We start from the raw sequence: 22918 nt of genomic DNA, 5'->3' as shown, positions 1-22918 counted from the left end.
TAAAGAATGAGGCTGTAAAAGTGCTGCATTCAATATGTCAACAAATTTGGAAAACTCAGCAGTGGCCACAGTAACATGTATAATATCATATATGAAATGAGTCACCAGTCCAGGTTCGATGCACAATACTGGATGCTTGGGGCTGCTGCACTGGGACGACCCAGAGGGATGGTACTGGGAGGGAGGTGGGAGGAGGGTTGAGGATGGGGAACACGTGTATACCTGTGGCGGATTCATGTTGATATACGGCAAAACCAATAAAATATTGTAAAGTTAAAAAATTAAATTAAATTAAAAAAAAGAAAGGCAATTCCAAAGAATGTTCAACCTATCATGCAATTGCACCCATCTCACTTGCTAACCAGGTAATGCTCAAAACCCTTCAAGTTAAGCTTCAATGCTACATGAACTGAGAACTTTGAGATGTACAAACTAGTTTTAGGAGCCAGAGGTAAAATTTCAACATCCATTGGATCATAGAGAAAGCAAGGGAATCCCAGAAAACATTTCCATCTGCTTCACTGACTATGCTAAAGCCTTTCACTGTGTGGACCACAACAAACTGTGGAAAATTCTTAAGGAAATGGGAGTACAGATCACCTTACCTGTCTCCTGAAAAGTCTGTATGTAGGTCAAAATGTGGCAGTTAGAATCATACACAGAAAAACTGAAAGATTTAAAAGTGGGAAAGAAGCGTGACAACGTGTACATTGTCACTCTGCTTACTTAACTTCTATATAGGATACACCATTCGATATGCAGGACTGCATAAATCCCAAGCTGGAATGAAGATTGCTGGAAGAAGTATCAACATTCACAGATCTGAAGATGACACTGCCCTAGTGGCAGAGAGCAAAGAACTAAAGAGCCTCTTCATGAGGAGAGGAGATGCAAAAACTGGTTAAAACTCAACATTCAAAAAAACTATTCACAAAAATATACTCAACATTCAGGGCATCTGGTCCCACCACATCATGGCATATAGATGAGGGAAAAGTGGAAACAGTGGCAGATTTTATTTTCTTGGGCTTCAAAACAACCGTGGACCTTGACTGCAGCCACAAAATAAAAACACACTTGCTCCTTGGAAGGAAGAAAGGCTATGAAAAACCTGCACTGTGTATTAAAAAGCAGAGACTCACTTTGCTACAGAGGTCTGTAGTGTCAAAGCCATGATTTTCCAGTAATCATGTACAGATGTGTGATCTGGACCATAAGAAAGGGTGAATGCCAATGAATTGAGCTTTTGAACTGTGGTGCTTGAGAAGATTCTTGAGAGTCCCTTATACAACAAAGACATCAAACCAGTCAATCTGAAAAGAAATCAACCTGTGACCCCTGCTGGCTCAGCTGAGGCATCTACTAAGAGCCTCCAGGTGGAAAGAACAGATGCTTCCACTGAAAAAGTGCCTAACCATGGCAGTTCCAAGCAAATAGTTTATAGCTCCACCCCTGAAAGAAGCTCAGAAATGCTGAAGGCTCTGTGTACCCTGGGTCCCCTGATGCATGAATTGCATTCTCCCCAGCAGCACTGGAGGCAAGGAAGGGGCATTCTGGGCCCTGGAGGATCTGGATGGCTCTGGAATCCACTGGGGCCACCACTTACCAAGTAGGCCTGGAAAGGACAGAGCAGGCATATGTGGCAGAGAGCTGGTGACTGGGTGTGGGACAAAAGGGAACCAGCTCTCCATGAAGTACCTCACCCAAAATCCCCTGGAGGACATGCCCAGTGATAAGAATATCTGAGATGGGACAAAGAGGGTCTATTTAATTATCCCTTATAATTCCTCTGAATGAGGAGGTGGTTGAGTTGGTGGGTCATCACAAGTTCTTCCATGGCCTAGACCATCTGCTAGTCACTATCCTTGGGTCTGCCTCTCCCCAGCTTCAGTCATGTAGTTTTTGAGGAAATTGACAATCACATCCTGAGGGGTCAGGGCCAAAGACCATGTAAAACCAGTCATAATACCACATTTCCCTGCCAGGATGGCTGATCTAAGGCTGTACATGTGATCTGAGGTGGGTCATTCATAGAACACCCTTGAACTCTAATGTCTGCAATTTTCTTTCCTTACTAGGTGATGCCTTCAGGATTTAAAACCCTAGGTCAGGTAGCTTGAACTCCCTCACTAGGTGTAGAAGCCTTAAGGAAGAAAGTTGCCAGGCTAAGACCATCAAAGAAGAGTGAAGGGAAAGAGTGAGAGTGAGAGAGAATTGATGACTTCTGGTTTCTTGGGTCCAGTCACTGAGATCTTTGTATTTGCTCTGATTGTTGTATCCTGGATTCTCAGAATCATTTCAATGAGTCTCTATTTTCCTTGAAGCCAATTGGAGTAGGGCTCCTCTCAATTTTGATTCAGACTTCGTTCTAGATCCTTCACTCCCTGACACAGAGGCAACATTTATTTCAGCACCATTAAGAGTGAAACCCTTTATTCTTTACTGAGAATAGGGTGTACAGACCACCAAATACAGTTCATCAGCATCCTGGGCAGGAGTGCCCAAAGTGTGAGTGAGTGTGTGTTAGGAGCAGCCTTACGGATTCCTGAAGCACTCCATGCATTTACACTGCCTGTGCCAGGCCAATCCTTTCATTTCCTCGATCATAAACTGAGAAGTACTGCCTCAGGAAGACGTCACCCAGGATCCAGGTCTCTGTAGATAGACTCAATTTGCTCTCTTTAAAGGTGGTATAGCAGTGGCCTCTAGAATTCTGGGGGAGTCAGAGACACACACCAGTCAGCATGAGACCTTACAGGTGACTCCCCCCAGTATCCAGACCCAGCTCAATTCTTTGTTTTATTTCCCTCTTTTGATAGGCATCAAGGGGTTTTCTCAGCAGCAGGGGATATGAGAGTTTATCTAAAACCAAAGAGGGCAAAGACATGAGGTTGCCATAAGGAAGGGTGTGGGGGAGGGGAGGACTGGGAGTTGGGAAATAGAGGAATGATAAACAACAAAGTCCTACTGTAGAGCGTAAGGAAATATATTCAATATTCAGTGATAAACCACATGAAAAAGAATAAGAAAAAAATATAATTTTATGTGTATAACTGAGTCACATTGCTCTGCAGCAGAACTTAATGCAACACTGAAGGCAATGGCACCCCACTCCAGTACTCCTGCCTGGAAAATCCCTTGGAGGGAGGAGCCTGGTAGGCTGCAATCCATGGGGTTGCTAAGAGTCGGACACGACTGAGAGACTTCACTTTCACTTTTCACTATCACTTTTTTACTTTCATGCATTGGAGAAGGAAATGGCAACCCACTCCAGTGTTCTTGCCTGGAGAATCCCGGGAAGGGGGAGCCTGGTGGGCTGCCGTCTATGGGGAAACACAGAGTCGACCACTGTGAGACTTTGGACACGACTGAAGCGACTTAGCAGCAGCAGCAGCAGATTAGCCACACTTCAATATAATTATTTAGAAAAGAACAAGTGTGTCCATAGCTCTCCTCACTCCCTGTTTCTTTCCTTCTGACTCCTGCTCTTTGTTTTCTCTGCAGAGAATGCTGGTTCTCGTCCTGCATCCCCACAATCCGTACTTTATTATCAAACTCTATTTTGTATTGGAGTATAGCTAATTAACAATATTCTGAGTTTCAGGTGGATAGTAAAGGGGCTCAACCATATGTATCCGGGTATCCTGGTCCCAAAGACACCCCTCCCATCCAGGCTGTCATATAACAGAGGGGAGTTCCCTGTGCTACAAAGAAACTCGTTGTTGGTTATCCATCTTAAATAGAGCAGTGCCCACAACACGTTCTTGAAGACTTAACTCAGGAAATCTGAGAAGCCTCCTTCGGCCCACTCTCACCCTCTTTGGCCACTCCAGGCTTGGGTGGGTAAAGTACTGTGGTTCCCCAGCCCCACTGGTCAGTCTGTAGCCCTCATCACCCCTAGTAAGTACCCAGTGCCCCAGAGCAGACCACCTTGAGATTCCATTTGCATGGAATCTAGTGCAGTTTTGCCTAGAACCAAGCAACCCTCCATATGGCTCAATGAGTTTGTGGTTTTAGAATTCCTGAAATTCCCTCTCTTCCTCAAAGCCTTCTTTAAGCCCATCAGCCTGCTCTGAACTCTCTCAGGGAGCTGACATGAAGCCTCCACCCTGTGCTGGAGCTGAGCAGTCACTGTTCACCCTTTATTCACATTAGCATCCAACCTTCCCACAGAGGGGACAGGTACCCCAACTCACAAAGGAAGCACCTGGCCAGAGCAAGGGGAAGATGCAGCCGAGAACTAGGCTGACCATGTAATTTATCATTCAAACCAGGAAAGCTTTGAGAAGGGAAGGGAGACTGTGAACTTATGCTGGAACATCACACTGGGACTGTCCCCAGCCATTCTCCTTGTAATATGGCCTATTTCAGGGACTGCTAGTGCTGACTTCCATGTTCATGCACCTACGGGTTCAGATTGAATTGAAGCTCTTTGAGCACTGAGGACCTTAGTGTTCCCCTCTGCCTGACTCCCAGTATGCCATATGGTGTGATATCTCCACATTTATTTCAGGAAGATCAGTGTCCCACACAGCCCTTTACTTTCAAATGATTGGTTTTGTGGGAGGCACTGGCCCAGCCACAGGGCTCAGCAGCATCTGCAATGGGGTGACATGGCCTCCAGAGGGCTCCCTCCTCCCAGCAGCAGCCCAAGAGTTCCTACAAGCTCCAGTTTGAGAACCAACCCTCAATATTGTCCCCTCACCTTGAGGATGTAGGCTCGAGCTGGCACTGGGTAGTTGACACCATTGATGGTGAAGATAATAGAGGGAAGGGTATTGACCACAGAACAATAAACGTAGTGCAGTTAGAGAGAGAGGGTGAGAGGTTGGCCCTGGAGTTCCTTGTTGTGTTTGGAGACTGGAAGTAACCCTGGGGCATGACCCTTCACCTTGGAACCCCGTAGCCTGGCACTGATGAGCTTCTGTATGTTATTGACCAGTCTTCCTGGGGTTTTGATATGTGATGCCCCAGTGTCCACAAGGGCCTCACAGCCGTCAGAAAAAGCAATAACCTTTCTTTTCATGGAGATGCTGAGAGATAATGGAAGAAAGAGGGCATCAAGGTCACTCAGATTCTCCCCAGAATTACCCCCTTCCTGACTGTCTCCTAAACAGCCCTTCATCTCTTGCCCTTTTTTCCTTTGTTCACGACACAGCACCTTTCTTGACATCCTCGAATGAAGTACTTGAATGCACCAGGATATTTTGTACCTTGATACAAGCTGGTCTTCCTTCCTAGAAGACTCCACTGCACTTTGACTAGCAAACTTCTTCTCATCTACCAGATTCCACCTTAATTGTATTGTTTTCAGAAAGTCTTTCCCCTGGTGTTTATTAGTTTCCTGTCTTGGTCTCTCTCTGTAGACCCTTCCTCATGTCTGCTGCTGTTGCTGCTGCTGACTCACTTCAGTCGTGTCTGACTCTTAGAGACCTCATAGAGGGCAGCCCACCAGGCTCCGCCATCACTGGGATTTTACAGGCAAGTGTACTGGAGTGGGTCGCCATTGCCTTCTCCTCATGTCTAGCATGTACCAAAGTTACAATTCACTATGTGGGCAAGTCACTTCATGTACATCTGCCTTCTTAAATGTGAGGGCGAGTTTTAATCTCCTTGCATCCCTAAAGTGCCTGGCACACAGTGAATGCTCAATGCTTGTCTGTTCAATGAGTGAACAAAGGCTGAGAAATCAATAAGAAACATCCAGAGAGCTGTATGTGATGGGGAACAAATAACGGGTTGCTCACAGAGCGAAGATGGAGATTCACAGGGGCAGCAGATTCTCATGGTAGGAGAGAGGGGCTCCTCTGGGAGGGGGTGTCTCCCAGCACTGCTTCTACAACCAGCTCAGACCCTGAGACCCTGGCCAGGAAATACATGACTAGCCCACAGAAATGCCAAAGGACAGGTCAGCTTTTGTCTGAGGATATCACACAGAATCCTATCAGTTATGCCTCTTGTCCTCAGGTCACTTCTGGATCCCACCTTCCTGATTCTCTGTTATAGCCCCTATCCCACTGTGTGCCCAAGAACATGGAATGTCTTTTTTATTAGTTGCTTTCATGTCTTAAGACTGCAGCCAACCTCTCTCCACTGCTGGGTAGTTGCTCCCTAAGAAGACTAGTTTTCCCCATTTTCTCACTGTCCCTGTTTTTAAAATGACATTTATCTGTACTGAGAACTTCCTATGTCCTAGGTAGTCCTGGACAGTTGGTCATCTTATCATAACTCTGTTCAGGCTGGAGAAATTCTCCCTGATCCTCTGTTCACCACACTGTAGAGTCCTCTAACCATGCTCCACGCCTCACAGGGCAGTGGGTGCAGCCCTCTCCCAGCTGCACAGACCTCTTGGACCTTTTAGGACCATGGTCAGAGCCTTTCTCAGAAGGCCTGAGTATTATGAACCCATGGGTTGTTTGTGTATTTATGTGCTTGTCTGTTTGTTTGTATGTGTGTTTGTATGTGTCTCTGTGAGTGCTTGTGTGTCTCTGACTAGCTATGCATGTTCTTATGTGTCTCTGTGAAGGTTTATATGTGTCTGCTTGTGTGTTTCCATGTGTCTGTGTGTCTGTCTGTGTCGTTGTGGGTGGTGTATATGTCTGTGTGACCGTAGGTTTAAGAATGTATTTGTGTGTGTCTGCCTGTGTCCATGTACAGTAGTGGGAACACCACTTAGGCTGACCCTCAGAGAGGCTCACTGGTCCATGTGTACACTCCAGTAACCTGCTTCGATCAATGGTACCCAGTTGAGCTCTCCCTTGTAGTAGCAGTGGTCCACCCCACCAAACATCACCACACTGCCCTCCCGCTTGTCTCTGTAGAGAAGAGAGGCTGGGATCCTTGGAGGACAGTAACAACAGCACTGTCTGAGAGCTGTGCTTGTCCACCTATCAAGGCCCTAATAAGGTCCCCATGTACAGATGCAGATATCGAGTCTAGGAGCCATTGAGATCCAGACTGAGGTCTGTTACTGGCTAATGAGTGGCACAGAGGAGGTTAGAAGTTAAATCACTTGTCTGGGCTCCACTCACTATGTCTTCTGAAGATGCCCTGGATCTCCTGTGACCTGAGTGCTCAGACACCCTCAGAGGACAGGGTGCTGAAGTGTTTTGGCTTTCCCCTTGTCCACCTTGTAATTTTTCAGGAAAATCAAGGCCTGGGAGTTCTGAGGGTGTGGGTTCAGGTCACCCAGAGTTGGCTCCAATGGCCTGTGAGCTCTACTGTCCAGAGGGTCCCACACTCAGAAGGGACCCCAACTCTGCTCTCGCTGTCTTAAAATGCCTAATATTTCTTGAACAAGGGGTCCCACACTTTTGTGTCCCACACTTTCATTTCTCACTGGCTCCACAAATTGTGCAGCTGGTCCTGGGCTCCCAGTGAAATGCTAATGAGGAGGGAAAGATATCCACCATCCTTCTCTTTCTTTCCTTATCAAATTCATAAGGAAATCCTAATGCCTTTTCCTTCAACTTGTTTCCTGTTGCGTTCCATTAGCCTCCTCCTCACACACCCCCGGAGACCAATTTACTGATCTTGAGCCCAGGAGTAGGGTTGTGTTCCAATAAAATTTTATTTATAAAAGCCAGTAGTGATGCCAGGTAGGGCCCGGGGGCCATAGTTATCCTGGGTTAGATTATATCTCAGGATACTTCTTTACCAAGTGTTCTATAATTTTCATGCAACTGAAAGCAACTTACAGCTTATTTGGAGAAAGTGATTGTCCATCTCAGACTTACTTGATCAAGTAGAAGGCAAAAACAGGCTCAGAAATGGCACCTTGATTCTTCAGCTTGTCAAAGATGGGGATGCTCCAGAGAAGAATATGTTGGGGTAATTCAAGCCGAAGACGCCATCATAAGTTCAGCCTTCAAACCCGTATTCTGCCACGCTTAGACCGAATGGCTGGTCAGTACTTACAAGGTCCCCAATCTGTGGGAGACAAGAGTGATCCCACATACAGATATGTGAAGTGGGGCTAGGACTGGGCTGGGTGCATTGCCATTAGATCATCAGAGAAGAATTGAGGCTGGGCTCTATCTTTGGTGGCCAACAGATGGTTAGACGAAGCTGGGAGGGGAATCTGGGTTCCACTTGAGACAGGCTGTGAATTTTAAAACATCTGACCCTCTGAAAAACACCACCTGAGTCAGTCAAATTGGCCTCATGGCTTCTGTACAGGTGGGGCAACCAAGAGTCAGGCCAGGTCCCATTGGTGCCACCTTATGGACAAAAGGAATGAGAGTAAGATAGCCTTCTCTTTGGCATCACTGTGACCTAATAACAGGAATGGGCTGCATTCTCTGTAATGTACTGTGGATTCTGCATCTGTCCAGGAAGACAGAAGCTGAAAACACAATCTTGCTTCTGGGTTCTATGAAATTACTGCCTGAGGAATTCACTTTTGGGGATAAATGTATATTTCTGTGAATGTGTACAAGAGAGAAAGAGAGAGAGGGGAACTACTCAGGCATTTTGGGGCAGGCAGGCCATAGGTTTATTAGACTCTCAAGGGCCCTCTAGAGTGAGAACTCATTTATCAGGCCCCTTGACTTTTCAGGTACCCAGTTTCCCACTCTGGATACCTGAAGCCCTTGACTGCCCCCAGGGTCCCCAGATCAGTTTTATCCTGTCCCCAAACATCCCACAGCAACTTCAGCTCTGAAAAGCCAGCCTAACTCCACATTTTACCACATGTGTGCCCTCAGCAAGGCCCTTGACGTCTGTACTTCAGTTTCCTCATATGTCTCATGAGCTAATCAGAGTAACTGCTGTGTGGGGTTGTTCAGGATTAAACCAGTTACCACCTGAAAGTGCCAGGGTGCTTTTATCCCTTCTCCTCTCTCCCAGCAAAATGAACCTTGAACTTCTCATGGGCAGAGGAGCTGCAAGTCCACACCTCAAGCAAATCTCTGGGTCAGCTAATTTGTTTATTCCTGTGTCACCACAGGCACTGCCTTCCCAGAAACATATCCTATGGATATGATGGCCAATATATATGGGAATTAGGCTAGGATGGGTCCTGCCAGATGGTCCTGCATCTGTTTTTCAAGCAGTGGTCACTCCATAGCCAGTCCTGACTCAGCATTTGTTACACTGTTACCCAAACTGTGTCATAAGCAACAACTCCGTTCATTCTCCCAGATCCATAATTGATGGTGAAGGTCTTATGGGTAGGCCGGAAGGTGGAAGACTGAAGATGTCTGAACCTAATGTGTGTAGCTGCAGACACAAGAGATGAGTGTCATCAGGTGTCAAGGGTGGAAAACAGGGCAGCAGGGCAAGTGAAGGATGGTCCGGGTACAGGGTGTCTGTACTCACAACAGGCTGGACTGGTGCAAAAGACGGGGGGCACCCACAGGTCAGATAAGGCTGTGTCAAAGACAACCTGGAATTCCTGAGGGGGTGTTCCAATGGTGAGGTTACCCACGTAGACCAACTACAGGGAGAAGGAGGGAGTGGGTTAGTGCAGAACTGGCTACCCTCTATTCCCACACTGATGCCTCCCTCTGGGTGTCACATATCTCTTGAGATCACTTTCTAACCACTATGCACCTCACAGACTTTGGTCACAGACATATCTGCATTTGATATATTTTTCCTGTGCTACATTGTATGCAGGATATTGACTCTATGACCAAGCGTTGAAGTGGTACCTCCTACATGGGAAGCCCAGAGGCATAACCACTGGGCCTCTAGGACCGCTGGACACCCAAGGAGGTCCTGGTGCCTTCATTTGAGAAGCTCTGTAATCTCTTCAAACCCAGCCTTAGCAGCCCCTTCTCCAGGTGCTCCTTCTTGATCAACCCCAGCCACTCCCTCTAAACTCAGACCACATCCAATCAACACCACACAGGTGACCCTTTCTTTTGACATGTATTTGCCCTTTGCCTATCTCTCAGGCTGGCATGGATATTCTTGAAAACAAAATAAGCCCTTTGTCTAATCTCAAAACAGTGACCACAGTGATCGTTATGGCCATACATGGAATACAGATTCAGTAACTTTTTACTGCTGTCATTCTTGCATCTGTGGAAACTGAATTCCTCTGCCTGGGGATTCACAATTGCTTTGCAGTTGGTTCTACCTTTTGATCAGTGATGGCTCACTCTTCATCTGTAGCTGAGTGGCTCACGTAGTTCAGAAGGAACAATCACCATCAAACTAATGACACATGTTTGACAGAGAAATGAATATTTACCTGCCACCTGTTAATTTCCAGGCCCAGTCACCAAGACCAACAGTTGAGGATGAGAGTGCCTTCTCCTCTGGTTGGGGTCCCTGTTTTCCAGTATCTCTGCCTCCTTCAGGAACCCCAACCTCAACATCCCACCTGGCACCTCCAAATAAGCCCCATGCCTGGCTAGAGAACAAGGGGGTACTGTGGAGCACCGTCCTCCCAAAATACTCACATCCATGATGTTTCTCAGCGGGTGAATAGTTAGTTTTCAGCCATGAAAAGATCTGGGACCATCTGTAAGGATGCTCCTTCAAGAAATCCTCCTTCAGCATGTTTTTTCCACTGAGGGTTTTCCTCATGGTCTTCGCTCTCCTTAGAGGTATTCTTTCACTGAGCATTTGACAAAGAAAACAAAGAGGATGCTACAATTAGCTGTCAGTGTTAAGGTATAACTGTCATTGTAATGGCCCTGTGTATTTTCTAATCATTTTTATGAGGCACATTATTATCAGAATTTTATGCCTATACCATGGCAAAGACATAGATTTGAATACATGTTCTTTTCTGCAATCTTGGATAAGCCATATGACCATGTGGTGTCTCAGTTCCCCCTTCGGTAAAATGGTGGAATGTAACAATACAAACCCTCCAAATAGAATATCTTGGGGATAAGAGAAGTGATGGATATAAGGTACCTGATAAATAGGAAGTCTCGGAGGGAGGAGCCAAGATGGCGGAGGATTAGGACAGGGAGAACTCTTTCTCCCCCACAAATTCATTAAAAGAGCATTTAAACATTGAGTAAATTCCACAAAACAACTTCTGAATGCCGGCAGAGGACATCAGGCACCCAGAAAAGCAACCCAACTCTTTGAAAGGAGGTAGGAAAAAATATAAAAGACAAAAAAATAGACAAAAGAGGGAGGAATGGAGTTCCGTCCCAGGAAGGGAGTCTTAAAAAGAGAGAAGTTTCCAAACATCAGGAAACCTTCTCACTGCCGAATCTGTGCCAAGCTTTGGAAGCACAGAGGGCAACATAACAGGGAGAAAAAAATAAATAAACAATTAAAAATCACAGATTGTGAGCCCTACGGTAACTCCCCCAGCGGAGAAGCAGCACAGAGGCCTGCACACGCCATTAGCAAGCGGGGGCTGGGCAGGGAAGCGCGGCGCGGGCTGCGTCGCTTAGAGTAAGAATCTGGCCCGAGTGTCCTGAGCGCTATCTGAGCGAAATAATTTGGGCTAGCAAACCAGACTGTGGGATATCTACCACGCGAAAAGCCAGCCCTAACCTAAGACACCACCAGGCCCGCGCACAGAACAAAGGACTGAACAGAGATAGCTGGCTGCAGACCTTCCCCCTCCAGTGACAGGCAGCCAGAGCTGGAAGGAGGCAATCGCAGCCCCAGAGAGACACTATCTATAAAACTGTAAGCAGGCTTCTTTGCTAACTAAAACTTCTTGGGGGTCTGGACGTTCAACATCTGCCTGAGAAGGTGCGCTGGTTTTACACCCAGATAACCGAGTGGCAGGGAGGCGATAAGACGCAGCATTGGCGCTTGCCAAACACCTCATCACCTGAGCTGCTCGGACCTGGGAAGAGCACAAAATGCAGGCCCAACTGAGTCTGCACCTCTGAGGACAACCCGAGTGCCTGAACCTAAGCGGCTTGGACCTGGGCGGTCAGCCCAGGGCCAGCCTCTGATTGTTCCTGGCGGAACAACCTAGAGCCTGAGCAGTGTGGGCAGGGAGGCTACACGCGCCGTGAGTGGGGGCAGACCCAGTGTGGCTGAGGCACTGCGAGCGCACGCCAGTGTTATCTGTTTGCAGCATCCCTCCCTCCCTCCCCACAGCGCGACTGAACAAGTGAGCCTAAAAAAAAAAAAAAAAAAAAAGTGTCCTCCACCGTCCCTGTTGTGTCAGGGCAGAAACCAGACACTGAAGAGACCAGCAAACAGAAGAAGCTATAACAGAGGGAAATGCCTTGGAAGCTACAGGCCATAGATTAAAACCCTGTGGTTACTACGGACTACATAGGAAGGGGCCTATAGATCTTGAGAAATATAAGTCAGACCAAGGAACTAGCCAAAAATGAACTGAACCCACAATACTCACAACAAAACCAGAGAAAGACCTAGATATATTTTTACTATTTTTATGATCAATCTTTCTTTCTTTATTCTTTTTTTAATTTTTTTAAAAAAATTTTAAGTCCTCTATTGTCCTTTAATTTTCACTTTTATAACCTATTACTTTGCAAAAAAAAAAAAAAAAAGACCCTATTTTTTTCTTCTTCAGCAAACTTCATATATATATTTTATAATTTTTAACCGTGTTTTTATTTTTTTTCTTTTCTTTAACATTGTATTTTTGAAATTCCAAACTCTACCCTAGATTTTTAATTTTAGCCTTTTGGTATATGTTATCAATTTTGTACCTATAGTTTTTTTTATAATTTCTGTAACTTTTTTTTCCCTTTTTTCCCCCCTCTGTTTCTTTCTCTTCTTCTTTTATATAACATCATATATCTGCAATTCCAAACTCCACTCAAGATTTTTAATTTATGCTTTTTGGTATTTTATATCAATTTTGTACCTGTATTTTCTTTATAATTTTTGCGACATTGTTTTTGTTGGTTTGTTTGTTTTCTCTCTTTATTTTTCTTCTTCTTTTTTTTAACATTGTATTTTTGAAATTCCAAACTCTACTCTAGATTTTTAACTTTTGCTTTTTGGTATTAGTTAACAATTTTGTACCTGTAGTTTCTTTATAATTTTTGCAACCTTGTTTGTTTTTCTTTGTTCGTTTTTTCTCTCTTTCTTTTCCTTCTTCTTTTCATTAACATCGTATTTTTGAAATTCCAAACTCTACTCTAGACTTTAAATTTTTGCTTTTATGTATTTGTTACCAATTTTATACCTTTAAGAACCCAATCTTCAGGACCCATTTTTCACTAGGGAGCGAGATTACTGGCTTGACTGCTCTCTCTCCCTTTGGACTATCCATTTTCTCCACCAGGTCGCCTGTATCTCCTCCCTAACCCCTCCCTACTCTACCCAACTCTGTGAATTTCTGTGTGTTCCAGACGGTGGAGAACACTTAGGGAACTGATTACTGGCTGGATCTGTCTTCTTCCTTTTCATTTCCCCCTTTTATCCTTCTGGCCACCTCTGTCTCCTTCCTCCTTCTTCTCTTCTCTGTATTACTCCGTGAACATCTCTGAGCGGTCCATTTGTGGAGTGCACATAAGGAAGTGACTACTGGCTAGCCCACTCTCTCCACTATTGATTCTACCTCATCTCATTTGGGTCACCTCTAACTCCCTCCTCCCTCTTCTCTTCTCCATGTAACGCTGTGAACCTCTCCGAGTGACCCTCACAGTAGAGAAACTTTTCATCTTTAACGTAGATGTTTTATCAATGGTGCTGTATAGAAGGAGAAGTTTTGAAACTACTGTAAAAATAAGACCGATAACTGGAAGTAGGAGGCTTAAGTCCAAACCCTGACTCCAGGGAACTCCTGACTCCAAGGAACATTAATTGACAGGAGCTCATCAAACACCTCTATACAGACACTGAAACCAAGCATCACACAAGCGCCAACAAGTTCCAGGGTAAGACATACCAAGCAAATTCTCCAGCAACAAAGGAACACAGCCCTGAGCTTCAAGGTACAGGCACAAAGTCACCCCAAAACCACAGACATCTCATAACTCATTACTGGACATTTCATTATACTCCAGAGGGAAGAAATACAGCTCCATCCACCAGAACATCGACACAAGCTTCCCTAACCAGGAAACCGTGACAAGCCACCTGTACAAACCCACACACAGTGAGGAAACGCCACAATAAAGAGAACTTCACAAACTGCCAGAATACAGAAAGGACACCCCAAACTCAGCAATTTAAACAAGATGAAGAGACAGAGGAATAGCCAGCAGATAAAGGAACAGGATAAATGCCCACCAAACCAAACCAAAGAGGAAGAGATAGGAAATCTACCTGATAAAGAATTCCGAATAATGATAGTGAAATGGATCCAAAATCTTGAAATTAAAATGGAATCACAGATAAATAGCCTGGAGGCAAGGATTGAGAAGATACAAGAAAGGTTTAACAAGGACTTAGAAGAAATAAAAAAGAGTCAATAAATAATGAATAATGCAATAAGTGAAATTAAAAACACTCTGGAGGCAACAAATAGTAGAATAACAGAGGCAGAAGATAGGATTAGTGAATTAGAAGATAGAATGGTAGAAATAAATGAATCAGAGAGGATAAAAGAAAAACGAATTAAAAGAAATGAGGACAATCTCAGAGACCTCCAGGACAATATTAAATGCTACAACATTCGAATCATAGGGGTCCCAGAAGAAGAAGACAAAAAGAAAGACCATGAGAAAATACTTGAGGAGATAATAGTTGAAAACTTCCCTAAAATGGGGAAGGAAATAGTCACCCAAGTCCAAGAAACCCAGAGAGTCCCAAACAGGATAAACCCAAGGCGAAACACCCCAAGACACATATTAATCAAATTAACAAAGATCAAACACAAAGAACTAATATTAAAAGCAGCAAGGGAAAAACAACAAATAACACACAAGGGAATACCCATAAGGATAACAGCTGATCTTTCAACAGAAACTCTTCAAGCCAGGAGGGAATGGCAAGACATACTTAAAATGATGAAAGAAAATAACCTACAGCCCAGATTATTGTACCCAGCAAGGATCTCATTCAAGTATGAAAGAGAAATCAAAAGCTTTTCAGACAAGCAAAAGCTGAGAGAATTCTGCACCACCAAACCAGCTCTCCAACAAATACTAAAGGATATTCTCTAGACAGGAAACACAAAAACGGTGTATAAAGTTGAACCCAAAACAATAAAGTAAATGGCAATGGGATCATACTTATCAGTAATTACCTTAAACGTAAATGGGTTGAATGCCCCAACCAAAAGACAAAGACTGGCTGAATGGATACAAAAACAAGACCCCTACATATGTTGTCTACAAGAGACCCACCTCAAAACAGGGGACACATACAGACTGAAAGTGAAGGGCTGGAAAAAGATTTTCCATGCAAATAGGGACCAAAAGAAAGCAGGAGTAGCAATACTCATATCAGATAAAATAGACTTTAAAACAAAGGCTGTGAAAAGAGACAAAGAAGGTCACTACATAATGATCAAAGGATCAATCCAAGAAGAAGATATAACAATTATAAATATATATGCACCCAACACGGGAACACCGCAGTATGTAAGACAAATGCTAACAAGTATGAAAGGAGAAATTAACAATAACACAATAATAGTGGGAGACTTTAATACCCCACTCACACCTATGGATAGATCAACTAAACAGAAAATTAACAAGGAAACACAAACTTTAAATGATACAATAGACCAGTTAGACCTAATTGATAACTATAGGACATTTCATCCCAAAACAATGAATTTCACCTTTTTCTCAAGCGCACATAGAACCTTCTCCAGGATAGATCACATCCTGGGCCATAAAGCTAGCCTTGGTAAATTCAAAAAAATAGAAATCATTCCAAGCATCTTTTCTGACCACAATGCAGTAAGATTAGATCTCAATTACAGGAGAAAAACTATTAAAAATTCCAACATATGGAGGCTGAACAACACGCTGCTGAATAACCAACAAATCACAGAAGAAATAAAAAAAGAAATACATTTAAAAAAAAAAAAAAAAAGAAATCAAAATGTGCATAGAAACGAATGAAAATGAAAACACAACAACCCAAAACCTGTAGGACATGGTAAAAGCAGTCTTAAGGGGAAAGTTCATAGCAATACAGGCACACCTCAAGAAACAAGAAAAAAGTCAAATAAATAACCTAACTCTACACCTAAAGCAACTAGAAAAGGAAGAAATGAAGAACCCCAGGGTTAGTAGAAGGAAAGAAATCTTAAAACTTTGAGCAGAAATAAATGCAAAAGAAACAAAAGAGATCATAGCAAAAATCAACAAAACCAAAAGCTGGTTTTTTGAAAGGATAAATAAAATTGACAAACCATTAGCCAGACTCATCAAGAAACAAAGGGAGAAAAATCAAATCAATAAAATCAGAAATGAAAATGGAGAGATCACAACAGACAACACAGAAATACAAAGGATCATAAGAGAGTACTATCAACAATTATATGCCAATAAAATGGACAAAGTGGAAGAAATGGACAAATTCTTAGGAAAGTACAACTTTCCAAAACTCGACCAGGAAGAAATAGAAAATCTTAACAGACCCATTGCAAGCACGGAAATTGAAACTGTAATCAAAAATCTTCCAGCAAACAAAAGCCTAGGTCCAGACGGCTTCACAGCTGAATTCTACCAAAAATTTAGAGAAGAGCTAACACCTATCCTGCTCAAACTCTTCCAGAAAATTGCAGAGGATGGTAAACTTCCAAACTCATTCTATGAGGCCACCATCACCCTAATACCAAAACCTGACAAAGATCCCACAAAAAAAGAAAACTACAGGCCAATATCACTGATGAACATAGATGCAAAAATCCTTAACAAGATTCTAGCCATCAGAATCCAACAACACATTAAAAAGATCATACACCATGACCAAGTGGGCTTTATCCCAGGGATGCAAGGATTCTTCAATATCCGCTAATCAATCAATGTAATACACCACATTAACAAACTGAAAAATAAAAACCATATGATTAACTCAATAGATACAGAGAAAGCCTTTGACAAAATTCAACATCCATTTATGATAAAAACTCTCCAGAAAGCAGGAATAGAAGGAACATACCTCAACATAATCAAAGCTATATATGACAAACCCACAGCAAACATTATCCTCAATGGTGAAAAATTGAAAGCATTTCCTCTAAAGTCAGGAACAAGACAAGGGTGCCCACTTTCACCATCACTATTCAACATAGTTTTGGCCACAGCAATCAGAGCAGAAAAAGAAGTAAAAAGAATCCAAATTTGAAAAGAAGAAGTAAATCTCTCACTATTTGCATATGACATGATCCTCTACATAGAAAACCCTAAAGACTCCACCAGTAAATTGCTAGAACTAATCAATGACTATAGTAAAGTTGCAGGATATAAAATCAACACACAGAAATCACTTGCATTCCTATACACTAATAATGAGAAAACAGAAAGAGAAATTAAGGAAGCAATTCCATTCACCATTGCAACGGAAAGAATAAAATACTTAGGAATATATCTACCTAAAGAAACTAAAGACCTATATATAGAAAACTATAAAACACTGGTGAAAGAAATCAAAGAGGACACTAACAGATGGAAAAATATACCATGTTCATGGATTGGAAGAATCAACATAGTGAAAATGAGTATACTACCCAAAGCAATTTATAGATTCAATGCAATCCCTATCAAGCTACCAACGGTATTCTTCACAGAGCTAGAACAAATAATTTCACAATTTGTATGGAAATAGAAAAAACCTCGAATAGCCAAAGCGATCTTGAGAAAGAAGAATGGAACTGGAGGAATCAACCTACCTGACTTCAGGCTCTACTACAAAGCCACAGTTATCAAGACAGTATGGTACTGGCACAAAGACAGAAATATAGATCAATGGAACAAAATAGAAAGCCCAGAGATAAATCCATGCACATATGGACACCTTATTTTTGACAAAGGAGGCAAGAATATACAATGGATTAAAGACAATCTCTTTAACAAGTGGTGCTGGGAAATCTGGTCAACCACTTGTAAAAGAATGAAACTAGAACACTTTCTAACACCATACACAAAAATAAACTCAAAATGGATTAAAGATCTAAACGTAAGACCAGAAACTATAAAACTCCTAGAGGAGAACATAGGCAAAACACTCTCCGACATAAATCATAGCAGGATCCTCTATGACCCACCTCCAAGAATATTGGAAATAAAAGCAAAAATAAATAAATGGGACCTAATTAACCTTAAAAGCTTCTGCACATCAAAGGAAACTATTAGCAAGGTGAAAAGACAGCCTTCAAAATGGGAGAAGATAATAGCAAATGAAGCAACTGACAAACAACTAATCTCGAGAATATACAAGCAACTTCTACAGCTCAACTCCAGAAAAATAAACGACCCAATCAAAAAAATGGGCCAAAGAACTAAATAGACATTTCTCCAAAGAAGACATACAGATGGCTAACAAACACATGAAAAGATGCTCAACATCTCTCATTATCAGAGAAATGCAATTCAAAACCACTATGAGGTACCATTTCACACCAGTCAGAATGGCTGTGATCCAAAAGTCTACAAGTAATAAATGCTGGAGAGGGTGTGGAGAAAAGGGAACCCCCTTACACTGTTGGTGGGAATGCAAACTAGTACAGCCACTATGGAGATCAGTGTGGAGATTCCTTAAAAAATGGGAAATAGAACTGCCTTATGATCCAGCAATCCCACTGCTGGGCATACACACTGAGGAAACCAGAAGGGAAAGAGACACGAGTACCCCAATGTTCATCGCAGCACTGTTTATAATAGCCAGGCATGGAAGCAACCTAGATGTCCATCAGCAGATGAATGGATAAGAAAGCTGTGGTACATATACCCAATGGAGTATTACTCAGCCATTAAAAAGAATACATTTGAATCAGTTCTAATGAGGTGGATGAAACTGAAGCCTATTATACAGAGTGAAGTAAACCCGAAAGAAAAACACCAATACAGTATACTAACGCATATATATGGAATTTAGAAAGATGGTAACAATAACCCTGTTCACGAGACAGCAAAAGAGACATTCATGTATAGAACAGTCTTATGGACTCTGTGGCAGAGGGAGAGGGTGGGAAGATTTGGGAGAATGGCATTGAAACATGTGTAATATCATGTATGAAACTAGTTGCCAGTCCAGGTTCGATGCACGATACTGGATGCTTGGGGCTGGTGCACTGGGACGACCCAGAGTGAAGGTATGGGGAGGGAGGAGGGAGGAGGGTTCAGGATGGGGAACACATGTATACCTGTGGCGGATTCATTTTGATGTTTGGCAAAACTAATACAATTATGTAAAGTTTAAAAATAAAATTTACAAAATAAAAAAAAAAGAAGAGTAAGACACAACTTAGCAACTAAACAACAACAACAAAAAAAAAAATAGGAAGTCTCAACAATGACAGCCATTAACATTGCTATTGCCATCCCACACTATCCTTCTCATAGAACCTCAAGGAAGAAGGAAGAAGGGGAACTCTTATTCTCTTTGACAAGGGAGCAATTTGAAATGCAAGAGGTTTCTGAGTTGGCTGTGGTCACACTGCTTGTCAAATAAAAAACAGTGTATCTTTCTCCAAGTTTTCAGAGAAGAGAGAGTTGAAAGAAGAATCCAAGATATAGGAAACAAGTAAGGGAAATCCAGAGGCTTGAGAAAGAAGGACAAGTCAAGTGAAAAATCAAAAGAAACAACAGAAAGAGAAATACACTCCCAGTGACTTCCAAAGAGTTGGAGAGATAAATAACAGTGATACATAGATGCAGACATAGGCATATACACACTGAAGTACACAGGGAAAAAAGAGGACATGTTGAATAAAATGTAGAAAAGTGCTATTCCACAGGACCACATTGATATCTGCTTAGACTGTGCACTGAACAGTTGCAAGGAGTTGCATTTTCAATAGGTCATGACATGACTGGACCCCAAGATTTGTGCAACCATGCAAATCTACACCAAGACCTTGGGATCCACAGTTCCTATAGTAAGTTACTTATCAGTAAGTAAGAGTTGAACTTTAAGACTGTTAGGGAAATATTCCATTCCCTTCTAAACCTGATGGGTGGAAGAATAATCAGATGAAAAGAAAAGTCTAAGAAAAGAATATGATGCAACATACAGTCCCCATACTTACTTGACTATGCACTCTGAGAAGGCCACCAGCCCGAGGAGTGCAAGCCACTTCATGCTTCTTTCCTGGCTCCAAGTACTCAGGGAAGTTTGGGTTCTTAGCATGTAGTGGTGACCAGGAGCCCCTAATTATATATGCTCTAAGCTACCCTAGTTTTCCCCTTTAGACCACTAAAAGATTTGAAAAAAAAAAAAAAGCTCTTGATAAAATCTTTACCTTCATCAGTGGCCTTGGTGAGTGGACTTTGAAGCTTTTCAGAATACAGAGAATTGAACCATAATCTCTTCCCTGAAGCTTGGTTGGAAAGTCAAACTGATCTTCATGGACATCTAAGAAGATGGAGAATCTTGCCTACTTGGAGAAAAAATGGCTAAGAACATCATGAAAATGGATACTAGGGGCCATGCTCGACACTTGGGGTTTCATGTCATCTTCCTAGCCACTTCATGAGATATTCATTGCTGTGTTCGTTGGAGAGGAGATTCCTAGGAGGATAAGTTGTCAAATGGCAAAGTGAAGACTTCAGGGACAGCCCAGGGAAATACACCTTGCCTTAGGTAGTGGGTCTAATGGCAGACATCAGGGACCCCTATGATGCCAGTCTGCATCAAAAATTTAGGGCAGAGCAATACTTCAATTGCATGGTTTCAGTATTGGAAGAAATGTCATATGCATCCACAAGATATTTTATATCATCCAACAACTGTACAATGAAGACATGTGTGCTAGGTTCTGAGCTAAAGTCTTCAAAGTCAAAGTTGATCAAGACAAAAGTAGTCTTTATCTTAAGAGAGCTAGAAATCTAGTTCTCACAAACTCATGGCCCCAGGAGGCAGGAGATATGATACTAAGACTAGGTGGCCATGTTGGAATCTGGGCAGCACAGGCCTTACCACTGGGAGCAGCCTTTCCTCCACTTCAGCCATGCTGGAAAGCAGGCCAGTTGGCCATGTTTTCAAGAGAATCAGAAGTTTGGATATTTGTGTACAATCTACTGATTTTAATGTTAGAAACTAATTCTTTTTTTCCTGAAAAGAAAGTGGGAACAAATCTCCACAGTGATGTGCTAGTTTCAGCCTTCAGTCTGCAGTTTTTTGTTTCTGGCCTAGAGTTGGGAGTGCAGTGGAGACAGAGAGAAATTTAATTCATATTGGTTGATTTTAAAAGAGACTGAATGTATACTAAACATGCTGACTCATTGGAAAAGACGCTGATATTAGGAAAGATTGCAGGCAAGAGGAGAAGCAGAAGGCAGCAGATGAGATGGTTCGATACCATCACCAAGTCGAAGGACATGAGTTTGAGCAAGCTGTGGGAGTTGGTGATGGATAGGGAAGCCTAGCATGCTGCAGTCTATGGCGCTGCAAAGAGACAGACACAGCTAAAGGACTGAACTGAACTGAACAAATTGAGAACAAAGACTAATAAATCTAATTGCATCAAGTTGTTGACTAGTTACCTGTAACAACACACTAAGTGGCTTTAAAATTCAGAGTTATGACTCTACATTCAGAAGGGAATATCTTCTGAAGAAAAACAAAAAGACTGCCCATCAAAAACAAAATCAAAGAAAACCAAAAGAAAAAAAGGAAAGAAATGTGACACTATATTCAACAACTTCAGTTCAGTTCAGTTCATTTGCTCAGTCATGTTCAACTCTTTGTGAGCCCATGAATGGCAGCATGCAAGGCCTCCTTGTCCATCACCAACTCCCGGAGTCCACACATACTCATGTCCATTGAGTTGGTGATGCCATCCAACCATCTCATCTTCTGTCATCCCCTTCTCCTCCTGCCCTCAATCTTTCCCAACATTAGGGAATTTTCTTTTTTTTTTTTCTTTTTTATATAAACTTATTTATTTTAATTGGAGGTTAATTACTTTACAATATTGTATTGGTTTTGCCATACATCAACATGTATCCACCACAGGTATACACGTGTTCCCCATCCTTTACCCCCTTCCCACTTCCTTCCCTGTATCATATGGGTCAGGTCTTCGCATCAGGTGGCCAAACTATTGGAGTTTCAGCTTCAGCATCCATCCTTCTAGTGAAAATTCAGGACTGATTTCCTTTAGGATGGGTTGGTTGGATCTCCTTGTAGTCCAAGAGACACTCAAGAGTTTTCTCCAACACCACAGGTCAAAAGCATCAATTCTTCGGGCCTCAGCTTTCTCTATAGTACAACTCTCACTTCCATACATGACCACTGGAAAAACAATAGCCTTGACTACACGGACCTTTTTTGACATAGTAATGTCTCTGCTTTTCAATATACTGTCTAGATTAGTCTCAACTTTCCTTCCAAGGTGTAAGCATCATTTAATTTCATGTCTGCAATCACCATATGCAGTGATTTTGCAGCCCAGAAAAATGAAGTCAACCACTGTCTCCACTGTTTCCCCATCTGTTGGCCATGAAGTGATGGGACTGGATGCCATGATCTTAGTTTTCTAAATGTTGAGCTTTAAGCCAACTTTTAACTCTGCACTTTGACCTTAATCAAGAAGTTCTTTACTCTTCTTCAATTTCTGCAATAGGGTGGTGTCATTTGCATATCTGAGGTTATTGATATTTCTCCTGGCAATCTTGATTCCTACCTGTGCTTCCTCCAGCTCAGCATTTTCATGATGTACTCTGCATATAAGTTAAATAAGCAGGGTGACAATATACAGCCTTGACATACTCCTTTCCTGTTTGGAACCAGTCTGTTGTTCTATGTCCAGTTCTAACTGTTGCCTCCAGACCTGCATACAGGTTTCTCAAGAGGCAGGTCAGGTGGTCTGGTATTCCCATCTCTCAGAATTTTCCAGTTTATTGTGATTCACACAGTCTAAGGCTTTGGCATAGTCAATAAA

General features: G+C 42.6%; 1 pseudogene; it reads right to left on the bottom strand.

The window, feature by feature from the left end:
* Positions 1-2563: 2563 nt before the first annotated feature.
* On the bottom strand, positions 2564-20163 carry LOC129653638 (pregnancy-associated glycoprotein 1-like; annotated as a pseudogene).
* Between the last annotated feature and the right edge of the window lie 2755 nt (positions 20164-22918).

This window comes from Bubalus kerabau, chromosome 5, assembly GCF_029407905.1.
Source record: "Bubalus kerabau isolate K-KA32 ecotype Philippines breed swamp buffalo chromosome 5, PCC_UOA_SB_1v2, whole genome shotgun sequence".
Taxonomy (NCBI): domain Eukaryota; kingdom Metazoa; phylum Chordata; class Mammalia; order Artiodactyla; family Bovidae; genus Bubalus; species Bubalus kerabau.
The sequence above is the reverse complement of the archived record's forward strand: the minus strand, read 5'-3'. Positions and strand labels throughout refer to the sequence as shown.